Source organism: Vigna unguiculata, chromosome 4 (genome assembly GCF_037176805.1).
Source record: "Vigna unguiculata cultivar grain cowpea cultivar isolate G323 ecotype 2 chromosome 4, ASM3717680v1, whole genome shotgun sequence".
Lineage (NCBI taxonomy): Eukaryota > Viridiplantae > Streptophyta > Magnoliopsida > Fabales > Fabaceae > Vigna > Vigna unguiculata.
The window spans coordinates 33,772,505-33,785,637 of record NC_140795.1 but is presented as its reverse complement, the minus strand read 5'-3'; positions in this window follow the sequence as shown (position 1 = coordinate 33,785,637).

The following is a 13,133-nucleotide window of genomic DNA, read 5'->3' as shown; positions in this document are numbered from 1 at the left end:
AAAATTAACTTCTCCATAACTTTTACTTGTTTAATCCTCAAGTTTATCTTGTTTTTGTAGTGTTTCGTATATAGTTGTTTTATGTTTTATTTACTTCTAATGTCTATTATGAGTGTGTGAAATAAAATAATAGAAATAAATTATGGTGGAGGAAAACAAGTTGAAACTCAAGAAAGCATGATCGGACAAGAAAGATTGATTTTTAGACAAATACATATGTTGAGGGCATCGAAATCAAGCCCAACACTACAAACATGGAGAAAGGACTCACCTATAGGTATATACTGCCTTGGACCACCTCCAAAAGGTCAAAAAACATCCATTGAGCGCCAGGTTGGCTCGCTAGGCGAGCTAGTTTCTCGGTAGGCGAAAATGACAACCCAGAACTACAGTAATTGAGTCACCAGGCGAAAATATGGCTTGCCCAGCGAGTTACATGTATGAGAGCGTCGATTTTAGGCCTCGCTGGGCGAGAACGAAGCCGCTAGGCGAGAATATCGACCCCAATACGTGCATATGGTTACTTAATCATGTTTCTACGAGAGTTTTAGGGGATTCCTCATTTTTCACGAATAGAAACACCTTGGGTGCTAGGGAGAGGATTTTGGAGGCAGCTAGGGGTGTTGGGAAACTCTCCCTTCTCCTTCCTGGGTTTCTTTTTTCATCCATGAAGGTTTTACCCCTTTTGAGTTTGAGAGGATGATGGGCTACGAAGTTGGACATGGAGATGCGAATGGGAGGTGCAATTGGAGCATGGAGCAGTATTCAAGAACCTTAGGAGAGGGATTCTTTCTACTTTATGGTTTTAATTTCTTCTCTATTCTTCAATTTTGTAAAATCCTAGGTTCTCTACCATGGAGAACAATTTCTATTTGTTGAGATTAGATATAAAACATTAAATTCTTGTATAAAATTGTGTTGTTAATATATATATATATATATATATATGCTTTTCCAAATCAAGTTAGTATTTGATTTTATGCTTAATGCTTGATGTGGATTGTTTGCATACTTGGTTTGTGATCCTTGAGGTGTTGGGAAACATCTTTAGAATCTAGAATTGAAATTAAATACCTAATGGATGATTGTATCTAGGAATAGAACTTGGTTCATTAGTAATCTTAGATTCTTGAAACTAATGAATGATTTCACTTGTTGAGGATTCAAGGGATTGAAACTTGATGGGTGATCATAGGCTCTAGGAATAAGATTTGAGTATTCTTATGAATTGATTTTAACATGAGTATGGAATTGGGATAATTTAGAATGCATGAGAATGAAGTGGTTGAAATCTAATCTTGACAAATTGTAAATACTCTACGTTAATTTTCTTATTGCACACCAAGTGTTTGACAAAAATACAAAAAGAGTTTCTTAGTGTTTTTGTGAACTTAGTGTTTAATTGAGTCGTCAATTGCGAGAGTTGTCATGCGTTGCACAAGTCCCTTGGAAGAGAACGATAAAATACTTATTACTTGCTATGTGCGACTGATGCACTTGCCATGTTGATTTTTCAACTAGTAGTGAGGAACTTACCTGTAGCGGGACTTGCTCAAGAACCCACTTCACTAACAACCTTTTCCTCCTAGTCGCGTTAAAGTGAAAAAAAAAATGACAATATGATTAGGAATTATGATCGAGAAAAGAGAGCAGTATCTAGAATCCTCTTCTTTTTTTTCTTTTCATATGATATATCACCTATTTATACACCTCATCTCAATCCAAATGTAATCTTACCCTTCATTACAATGAAAATAAAAAAGGAAAGAATTTTTTGTGATGACAATATATTATGGGAATCAAATCATACCAAAATCATTGAACAAAATCAAACGTGATCAGGAACATTGATTCTAATTATTAGAAGAGATATTGTTTCTAATTATTGGAATCATATCATTATCCTCTCTATCTAGAAATAGAGGTGGCAGAGCAAAGAGTAGGGTGAGAATATAAAATATTGGGCTACTATTAGTTGCAAGAAATGGTGGTGTGGGTGGATAAAATATATTAGGTTGGAAATATGAGGTGTACAAGGAAAACACAAATTGAGGATTGAAATTTCAAAAAAAGATTGGGCCTAATCAACAAAAAAATTTCTTTATTTCTTTTTTTAATTTTTTAATTTTTTAATTTTTAATTTTAATTTTTAATTTTAATTTTAATTTTTAATTTTTAATTTTTAATTTTTAATTTTTAATTTTTAATTTTATTTTATTTCATAAGAGATTTTTATTAAGCCGGACGAAATTAAGTGTTGACACATTTATTCTCTCTTCTGGATGATAAAAGAGGTGGAGTACTTTCCTAATTCCTCAAATTTGGAAGCATATTCTGCTAGTGTCATGTTTCCCTATTTTAATTGCATAAACTTCATTTCCTTTGCTCTCCTCATATCAATTGGAAAATATTTTTCCAAAAATCTAGCTTTAAAAACTTCCGAAGTGATAATTATTATATTCCTCTCAAGTAATCTCATATTACTATCCCACCAATATTTCGCTTCTCCAATCAACATGAATGCAACATAATTCACTTTTTTGGTTGTTAGCACAATTCATTACTCAGAATATTTTCTCCATCTCCTTAATCCATATCTCAACCTTTTCAAGTTCATATGCTCCAGAAAATTGTGGAGGTTTGTTTCTCCTAAACTCAGTTAGACCTTGTGACTTAGGGGTTCCTCAAGTCTTTGATTTCTTAAAAGTGTAGCATCTATGTCTCTAATAGCTAGAATTGCTTTAGTCAATTCATTATTCCTTCTGTTATTTGCCATCCAAAAAAGTTTTAGTTAGTACAAAAGAAAGCTTATGATGAATACATTTCATAGATCTCACATGGACCATTAATCTGATACCACCTAAATGTGATATCCATTATTAATTTCACCCTTATGAATATTATCCTTATATTTTCATAAAACATGAATATATTTTTAATAACAAGATTATTTATATGCTATTATTTTACAATATTCCACTAATATTCTTTACCATATATTTTACAATACTTTTATTTTATACTAGGAGGAGAAGAAATATTATTTATTTACAACATCCTTCCCCATCTACTAATACTCTCCAAGCGACGGGTGAAAATAAATTAATAAGAGGATTGATCTGAACAGTGGGTGGCATGTAAAAGGTAACCACTATTGGTCATTCTAAAAGGATTGGGCATCTAGGGCATTCACAAATGTGAGGGTCAAAAGGACTTTCCTTTGAAAAGTAACAAAGTTATTAACCACGTTATCAGCTGGTTGCTTGAAAAGTGACTACAATATCAACTGTGAATAGATTCGGGACATTTGGTACTGCCATTTTTAATATAAGATTTTCAAATTTTGATTTTTCATGTACAAACAATAAAATAAGGAAGTGAGAACAATTACCATTAAATTACTCATTTGAATCCGCAAAGTAGAACCTCCACTTTCAAATAAATTTATCTTAAAGAAACTATAATAAACACATCAAAACCATCATAAAAAAAATCTAATTGTCTTTATTTAAAAACTAGATAATATTAATATTCTATAAACATAATTAAAAAGTCATATAAAAAAAATTACATCTTAAGAAAAACTTGACGGCTTAGTGAGTCATGCAAAAAAGAAAAAAAAAAAAAACCTTGATCAAGAATATAAGTTAAAAAGAAGGTGTTTAACCTAGAAATGTTTAAAAGGATGGGGTTAGAAACATTCCACTCAAATAAAAAAAAAAGTGAAAATAGTTTATAAATAGACTTATAAGTGGTAAAAGCCTCCTCCCCTTATCACTTTAATCTTTAGCTCTCCTTTCCTCCCGCCCTATAAGCTTTCTCTCTCTTTATCTGTTTCCTTTTTTTTTTCCTTTTTTTTTTTTTCGTTTACATTCACTCACTCTGCTTTTATATAATAGATCTTTGTATGCACTAATTTTTAGTTCTTACTGTGTTAGTTTGGTTAGTCATATATTTCCTTTTGAAATTTATATCCTTTATTACCGTGCAGGCACATGAAGGAAAAAAAATTGTGTTGCAAATAAAAAAGACTGGTGCAGGCATGAGAGAGAAAAAGAAAGAAGTTTGGTGCAGGTTGTTTTGTATATATATTCTATTTCATAATTATATCATTGAAAGAGATAATTTTGGTACAGTTTTTTTCTAAGTAATATTTCTTGTAAAAAGAAAATTAATATATTAAATAAATCAATAATAATTATTTCTTACAAAATAATACTTCTTGAAAGAAAAAAGAAATTAATTAATAATAACCATCTCTAAATAATATTTCTTTCAAAAGAAAATAATATTGTCATAATTGTTTTTTTTCACAGTAAACGTTTTAAGATAATGTGTGTATGCGTATTTTCAATTTTATTTTGTTATAAGAAATTAAAAATACTAATGAAATTATTGTAACATTCAATTAAATAAACTTATTATTAATAATTTTCTTATATTATGTTATTATATAGTATCTGCATATTATATATATATATATATATATATATATATATATTGTAATTATGTATATATAGTATATCTTAATAAATCATTTATCAAAAGACATATTTTGTAATAATATAGTTATCTTTCAATATTTTTATAATTTTGATTTTTTATAATGGTTAAGATGCATGCTTAATGATTAAAATAAACAAATATATAAATTTCAAATATTATAATAAATTAATACCTTAATAAAACTTAAGAAACTATTATTTATATTATGTTATGAAATAAAGTGAATAACATAGAGAATGACGACAGATAATAGAGAAGAGAAAAAACAAGAGAGAATAGAGAATGAGAGAATAGGGAGCAACTCATCTGTCTATTATTATTGATATGAAGAGTCCTATTTATAGATACAATATGTAATTCATAAAGGAAACAAATCAACTTAGTTAATACAAATATTTACCATAAAGAGTAATGAATCATATGAGTAAATGTATCAAATCAATGGACAATCATTAATTCATAACACTCCCCCTTGAGTGTCCATTGATAAAGAATGTGCCTCGTTAAAACCTTACTAGGAAAAATCCATTGGGATAAAAAACCTAGTGAAGGAAAAAGAGTACAACATTATGTATTCTTTAATACAATATTGTTCATCACATATTCTATTCCTCCCCCTAATGTAAACTTACATAATTAAGGTGACAGAGTCCGAATTTGTGAGTCATTTGCTCAAAAGTTTTTCTTGGCAAAAACTTTACAAATAGACTTGTCATATTTTCAGATGAATGAATTTTTGGATATCTATATCATCCTTTCAATTGAACAATACACTATTGTCTTTATATATGGTTGTTGATTCCATCTTTCTCGGGGATAGTCACAAGTTTCTTGCACATGTTGAATTATAAACCTTAACCAAACATATTCACAACTTTCCTCGTAATTTTGTATGATTAGACAATGTTGCTACTATGGTTTGTTTAATATACCTTCATGAAACCATTGTGCTATGAACAAACATCTTGTTTGTGATCAACCATTGTGACATTGTAAGAATATGTAAAATAACATGCATATCCATAACCCATTGGTCTGAATCTGAATCATTTGGATGGAATAAGCTCATATTCGTAGTACCCTTAAAGTAACGAAGTATATATTTTACTCCAAACCATTTTCTTCTTGTAGTTGAAGAACTATATCTTGCTTAACAAATTTATAGCAAATGCAATATTAGATCGAGTATAATTCGCAAGATACATTAGTCTTTCTATGACACTAAGATATGGTGCTTCTAGACCAAGAAGATCTTCATCATTTTCTTGAGGTCTAAGAAGAGTCTTTATCAACATCTAACGACCTCACAACTATTGGAGTGCATAATGGACATGACTTGTCCATTTAGAACATTTTAAGCACCTTAGTCATATAAGCCTCTTGATGTATAAAAATACTTTTATTTAAATACTCAATTTCTAATTTCAAACAAGACTTTGCCCTTCAAAGATCATTCATCTCAAATTCTTTCAATTGCCTTGTGAGCTCATTAGTAGTTTCAACGATGTTTATGTCATTTACATAAACAATAATTATGAAAAAATGATTTTCTAATATTTTCATATAAATACAAGGACAAAAAGGATCATTTCCATATCCTTATTTTAATAAGAACTCAATAAGATGGTTATACCACACACATCCTTGCTTTAATCAATAAAAGAGCATGTTCAATTTTATTGAATAACCCTTTTTAGAATTTGTCTTGTTGGGCAAATAAAATCCTTCAGGGATTTTCATATAAATATGATTCTCAAAAGAACCGTACGAATAGGTTGTAACATCATCCATTAGATGTAAATGCAAACCTTGTTGTGCAACTAGGATAATCGAATATTGCAATGTTGTTGCATCCAATACTAGTGAACATGTTTTTTCACTAATCAATACAAGGTTTTGTGAATAACCTTGAGCAACCAATTATGCTTTGTATCTAACAATTTCATCATTTTTAATTTGATTTTTGCGCAAAAATCCATATGTACCCAATGGGTTTCACAACTTCAGGAGTGCGAACTATACGTCCAAAAACCTTTCGTTTAGCAAACAAATATAATTATGCTTCTTTGCATATTTTCATTTTGGCCAATCTTTTCTTTGCCGACAATCTTCAATGATCATTGCTTATTGATCCTCATTGTCATTCATAGCATTCATCGCTATGTTATAAGTAAAAGTTTCGTCAATGTTAACTTCATTTTGGTTCCATATTATATGATTCATGACATAATTTATTGAGATCTCATCATTTTCAACCATTTCAGGTACCTGAGGTTCTTCTGGAACCGAACCATTAATTATGTCAAATGAATCTTTTGGGATTTCAACCTTTTCGATTAGGTTATTTTGCATATTAGCCCCCTTTCTCATTCAAGAGTTTTTATCTTTGGAACCAATAGGTCTACCACGCTTCAAACGTGTTCATATGAGTTTTTCAATCCTTTTTTTTTCGCATCATAATAAATGATCATGTCAAACAAGGCAATCATTTTGATTTGTAAACTTCTGGTTTACCATGACATGCATTTAAATTGTACTAATAAACTTGTAGTACAAACTATAAGAGAATGTTGATAATTTCTCCAATACTCTTTCTTTTTCAACTCAATCATAGAGATATAAAGATATTTCATATCTTTTTCATTGTTTGTCTCAATATAATATCCATTCAGACAAATATCATTGAAACTTAATAAGTTTCTATTCAACTTCTTGGTAGAAGTATAGTAGCTCTTTTAGAGTCTTCAAATATATTTGTAGTACTATAAATAATACTAACATCGATGTCTCACATTATCAAACAAGAGAAAAATTTATTACTCTTGAGAATTGTATAAGTTGTTGCACTATCAATAAGACGCATATCTTTTGGTACTAGTGCAAAACATTCGTTTTTCATATAAACGTAAATATCAATATGAGATTTTTTTTTTCAACACTCTCATAATCAATTAGGTGATCAATGCTTTCATTTGCTTTAGCAAAGAAAATAACAATATTAAGATGAGTAGCATCCATATGGCCATAATCAGAATCACCATCTTCATAAGCAAAGTGTGTTTCTATGTTCTTCTCATTATTTGTAAGATGCTCTGGTGTACAATAAGTACAATTCAAATGGCCTTTACCATCGTAATGATAATATATACCTTCATCTTTTTGTCAATATTTTCACATTTTCCTTTTCCTTTTATCAAAAGCTCATTGCTTTGTTCAGCCATACAAAGGCATGAAAGAAATTCATAATATTGATTGCTGCATTCACTTCTGGGAATGGAGCATATTAGGCGGATCTCATGATTTTTCATCAAAAGCTTTATTGCTTTGTCCAGCCAGCCATACATAGGCATGAAATAAATTCACAATATTTGTGAAATCTCTTTTCACAATATTTTTGTCATTGCTTAGATGCTTTATTTCTTTATTTAATGGTATCCCAATATCCATTGCATCTAAATATATTTCAACAGTTAAAATCCAATATAAGGAATTCTTCCTATCAAGGGTCACAAATCCAAATTTTGCAACATTTCGTGTGTTTAGAACTAGCACATAAAATAATTATATTAATAATAATAATAATAATCACCGTCAAAATAAAAATAAAAATAATAAGACGAAGATGAAAATTGATAAAGTTAAATAATTCTTATCACAAGAGGAAGAATATAAGGTAAAATTATAATTTGAGAAAGGATTAGAAAGAGCCTGGATTGAGACACGCATAACACTGTCGTTATAGAGAAAAAGCTTTCACTAGTCCTCAATTGGTTGGAGCATCGTGCTGATAACGTGTTATGAAATAAAGTGAATAACATAGAGAATGACGACAGATAATAGAGAAGAGAAAAAACAAGAGAGAATAGAGAATGAGAGAATAGGGAGCAACTCATCTGTCTATTATTATTGATAGGAAGAGTCCTATTTATAGATACAATATGTAATCCATAAAGGAAACAAATCAACTTAGTTAATACAAATATTTACCATAAAGAGTAATGAATCATATGAGTAAATGTATCAAATCATTAATTCATAACATATTATGTTTAAATTAAGGTTTGATATTTTTAAATAAATTATTATAAAAGTTTGCATTTACTTATAATAAAAGTTTAAATGGTGTTGTGATATATTTATAAATTGATAACTAGAATGTCTTAAATATTTGGAGTTGAATAACAATACAATATTAAATAAAAATGAATAGAATTAGTATGTTATTACATATAAAACAAATTTAGATATTGCATAAATTTGTTGTTACTCTATTTGGCCATGTTAGGTTATCCTATTTTGGAGGCAAAATTAAGCAGAGTGGACCATGCTTTGACTCCTATCTCTGCCTCCACAACTTTTTTGACTTTTATAGAAAAAGATGAAAAAAATAAAGTTTCTAAACATAGGATCTCCAAATACAAGTGTGTATATGTGATTTTTGTTAATCTTATCTCTCTCTGTCGGCGCATTATAACGTTGATTTTTCACGATAATTGCTTTGTGGTTATTTTTCTGTTCTTTTTTATTGTTATGACGTAATTTCGTTATGAAATTATAATAAGGTACGAGTTTAAAAAAAAAATTAAGTTTAAATTAGTCATATTGGTATGATTTTAAAGGAAAAAGTCGTATTATATTAAAACAACTTCTACAGATAAATTAAAATCGTGTCATAGAACGATTTTATAATAAAATAAACTCAAATTGTATTATGACGTGATTATTTCAATTATATAATGAAATAAATTAAAGTTGTGTCATATTTTAATAATTTTAATAATTTTAATAATTCATTAATAAAATAAATTAAAATTGTAATGTGTTGTGGATATTTTAATTTTGTTATCAAATGACTAAAGTTATTTTAGAACTGAAGTTGTCACAGCGTTATACGACTAACTTTTCTTAAGAAGTTGCCATGACTTAACACAATTTCAATTTATCCACATGAAACTGCTTCAATATGATACAATATCTTCGTTTTAAAGTTATACCAAATTAACATGACTTATCCAAAATCATTTTTTTAAACTTACACCATTTTTTTATTTTCATAATGAAATGACATCAAAATGGTTAAAAAAAAAAATCCTATTTTTGCTGTAATTGTACGAGTGAAGCAGATTTTACTTTTGCAATTTCGATATTCATCTCTTAATAATTTTCTCTCTCTTATACTTATATTGAATAATAAAAAGGTAAGAAATAAAAAAATAGTAAAAGTAGTAATATTATAAATACTAAAAATTTATTTATTTATTATTATTTTATTCCATTTGATAAAAAATAAAACTAAAAAAATGACATAATTAATTGTTTTCACTATATAAATACCTTTGTAATTATTTTAAATGTGAACAACCTTTTAAAGAAAAAATTACTAGATAGAATATATGTGAATATAATTATGTTATTCAGAATTAATTATTTTTTAATATAATTTGTTATGTTGATTTTTCGCATGTTTCTTTTCATTTTGTATGAAGAAATCTACTGTGGCTCTCTCTTCTTTAATTCTTGTATTTTCCACGCTAATAAGTTAAACCAAACAACCTGTACCGAAAACAAACGCAAGCTTAATCTTTAATTAACATTGTTAATGTACTTTTTATAACTTTTCTATTAATGATTTTAACCTCTACTACTAATTAATATTAATTGATAGCATACTAGTTATGTATTATAACTGCTAGTGTCTGATTAAATAAGGTGTAAGATGTAATGTGTCGTTTAATTAAGTTATACAACTAGACAACACTATAAAATAACTTTCTCACTTTTTTTAACTGTTTCTATCTCAAGTGCTTACCACCAAATGTTCTCGTTTCAAATATAATTATTATTATAACTTATTTTCTAAATTTAATTATCAAAGGAATTAGTTTATTTTATAAATTGGTCATTAAAATCTAAACTTTGATTGTTTAATGAACAAACTACAAAACTAATCGGTATGAAAGAATACAATTCTTAATCAACAATTGAAAAACTTTAAAGATTGTAGATAGAAAACAACTTGATAAAACCGATCAATTAACATGTTTCCTTGTTTGATGTTTATTATTTCAAGAACTCAATTCGTTAGACTACTATTTAAAACTGGTGATTTAATAGAAAAGATTACTGTAGAATTAAATGCCTAATCAATAGAATTAAAGTATGAATATAATTTAATGGAAGAAACATGTTACAATTAAGAAAATAATACCTGTCCAGTTTGTCTATAGAAGATAGGAGTGACAATGAGGTCCAGTTTGTCCAATCTGACCCGTTTAGGACTGTCTTGTATTTGATCTGCAAAATATAGGTCGGCCTGGCTTATCAGGCATTGAAAATGAGGGCTGAAAAGTTTGACCCATCTCGCATAAGTTCTGGTCTACGGCCTTGTGGACTAGGCAATCTTTTTTTTTTAAGAAACTTCTTATGATAAAGCTTTTAATGTTTAACAAAATTGGAAAACAAGTTTACAAAATTAAGCACAGACTTTGGGGAAATGGACGATAAATTAATAACTCAACATTTTAATCATATCCATCTTCGTACTTTGACATATACGATGTATTCTTAAAATTTTAGCACATTCAAAAATACATAACACTTATTTTTTTTACTCATACAAAATTTGGAATGTTCATACAAAAGTTCAGAATAAAAGTAACCAATATACACAAATGTAAATTTTTGATTTGCTCGACTACAATTTATGCGGAGCGAACTTTTGCGTACCAACAGACTTAATATCTTAGTCGATCCCAATTTTTTTTGGAACGAGCCTGTACATCTGTGCGCCGAACCAAGTCTACGTTAGAAAGAGTACCAAAGCATTTTCCATCAAACAATGGACACATAATTTTAATTTTTGGTGAAGCAGAGTTGTGGACTTTAAACAAACAAGAGCGTTGAATAAAAAATATTTGTCAGGTTCTATAATATGTTTGATTAATTTTAAATACGATTTAAAGTTGATGTGTGATTTTATGCATGAAGAGCCTCTCATTCAATTAATGGCTATTGCTTTCTGCACACTCACAGTTACTAAATGTACTCCACCATAATAGTCTCAATTACGTTTAACGTAGAAGTATTCCGAAAAACTCGTTATATGCTTCAAAAAGTTTGGTCTGACAATTATTTGTTCCAAAAAATTTGCTTCAAAGTTTTTATTCAAATATCTTGTTTTGAAAATTATGAAAGCTTTTAAGAACATATATTTCTGAGTGGATGCGCCAAAAAAATTGTTGGATATAAGAAGTAAAAATCTCGATCAATTACTGATGATAAAAATATTTGTGTTTACGAATATCTGTGATTAAAATTCACGACAGATAGTTGATACCATCAGTGGCGGATCTTGGCCAAAATTTATGGGGGAGCCAAAATAATATACTTAATTTATATATTTAACATTTTTGTCATTAATTCAGTGAAAATTAATACATAATTTAATATAACTATCATTATAACAGAAAATACATATATCTAAATGATATTGTCATTCATTTTTTCATATTCTTGAACTTATCAAATAATTGAATCATAACTACATTTTTTAGCTATTTTTTGTTCAATGTAAATAACCATATTATCTGCAAAATATTCATTTTCCATTTTACTAATATGCACATATCAATTCAAAAGTCATCACAAGCTTTCATTTGATCATTGTTATGCATATGCGAAGAACAATCTTATTGTCTTGTTTTCATCTTCACTTCTTTTCTATCAATTTTAAAAAATAAATTTATTATTTTATTTATTTTTATTAATATACCTATTTATAAAACAAGTTTAAGACTAAAAAATAATTTATTATAATCTAATCAAAAATTGAGAGACATAAATTACTAAAAGAAATTATGATAATCAAGTTACAATTAAAAATACTCAATAAAAAATCACATAATACATTATTTGCTCTTCTATATTCATAAAAAAATGAATATACAAAAGGGTAATAAGATAAAAAAATAGGGCTAAATATTAAACAAGTATTGCACTATTAAGTGATTTTTTTTCCCTTTAAGAATAAGAAAATATATGAAAAAGATGAGGACAAAAATAATGAGTTTATGTTTAACTTTTTTTTTCTCAATAACAAAAGAAATCAGGTAAGAGCAAGAGATGAGTACAACACATGAAAAAACACAAAAAACAATGTGAAGAAAAATAAAAATTATCTTAACAAATTTTTTCTTTATTATATTTAATTTTATATTGTACTATTTATTAACATTAAATATTATACTTTATAAAAGAAATAAAAAATATCTAATTTGATTTTTATTAATTTTTGGTGGATTACTACCTAATGTAAAATGATATACATTGTAAGCCCCTTTTTCCAGTTTATAATTCATTGGGCCTGGCCTTTTCGTAGGCCCAAGGCCAGTCCAACTGTAGGACCCCAATACCCTACCCAGCTTTCTCATTGTCACTTGTCTCCTTTTCAGAAACAGTTTCCTTCTCCCCCCTCTTGTCTCCTGCAAGGTGTTCTGCTAGGGCACAAAGTTTGTCCGCCTCCGAGCTAGCAAAACCCATTCTATTTCCAGGTAAGCTGAGCTTTAGAGCTTCTGGTCCGTTCCTTCCCCTTTTCTCACTGTTTAAGCATGTTGGTCAAGTTAGGGTTA